The sequence below is a fragment of the Diaphorina citri genome, unplaced genomic scaffold (assembly GCF_000475195.1).
Source record: "Diaphorina citri unplaced genomic scaffold, Diaci psyllid genome assembly version 1.1 scaffold3896, whole genome shotgun sequence".
In the NCBI taxonomy this organism is placed as follows: domain Eukaryota; kingdom Metazoa; phylum Arthropoda; class Insecta; order Hemiptera; family Psyllidae; genus Diaphorina; species Diaphorina citri.
The window spans coordinates 21,350-22,292 of record NW_007381295.1 but is presented as its reverse complement, the minus strand read 5'-3'; the positions used below and the strand labels follow the sequence as shown (position 1 = coordinate 22,292).

Genomic DNA, 943 nt, shown 5'->3' with positions numbered 1-943 from the left:
GTGTTGATACAAGTAAAAATGAACAACCTGTATGCGTTGATACAAATGAAAATGAACAACCTGTATGTGTTGATACAAATGAAAATGAACAACCTGTATGTGTTGATACAAGTGAAAATGAACAACCTGTATGTGTTGATACAAGTAAAAATGAAGGACCTGTGTTTGAAGCTAAAAATGAACCCCTTGATTCTGATGTAACTTCTGAAAATAAACGTTGATGCAACTGAAATTGAATCCTGTGAAACCTGTAGGTACAAATGAAATACATACAAGTGAAAATGGTTAATGGTTGCATTGAAGGTTCTATGGGCATATGTTTTAATTGAATCATTACAACTGAAATAAATATTGAACCTGGAGAGCCATTAAATACCATATTTTTTATTGAAAGTTGTAAATGTTGCGATTGTTTGTGTGTTGGTTGATTTGAGATTTTTATACTTACATTACAATTGTTTGTTATCTTTTATGAGTTGATCTGTCAGTCTTACCCTGTTGTAGAGTTCTATGGGTAAAAGTAGGACCCTGTGTCACTGCGACCTAGGCCTTATTAGATCTTTTATGACGATATATCTCCTACATAAGGACATGATTAAGATAAGCCAATCAGACTACCTAATTACCTAAGGTAATGTGACCCAGGACCCAGGGCATCAATTCTTACTTATTTTTGGGACATTAAGATATATTTATGTCGGTTTTTTCTCTTCCGTTTCAACCAACATTTTCTACGAAGTTTTTAACTCTGATTGGTTTTCTCTTCAAATCTATTATTCCCTAATTTTTTCGATGTTTATTTATGTTTTGTTCCTTTATTTATTGTTTTTATTTTCCCTCCCCAAGCGTGCCCCCAGTACTCCCACCCCGTCTCGGCCCCACACCCCGCAGACCCCGAGCTACGTGCCCCCCCCGCCTCAACCCCCGCACCCCCCCCCGCAGG

At 37.3% G+C, this 943-nt stretch overlaps 1 protein-coding gene across 1 annotated transcript in view; it reads left to right on the top strand.

Moving 5' to 3' along the window:
• LOC103520656 (GATA zinc finger domain-containing protein 10-like) overlaps nucleotides 1–943 on the top strand; it is a gene marked incomplete at its 3' end in the record, with an annotated part of 29,209 nt that overhangs the window by 8,105 nt on the left and 20,161 nt on the right. The gene's annotated exons all lie outside the window — the stretch shown is intronic.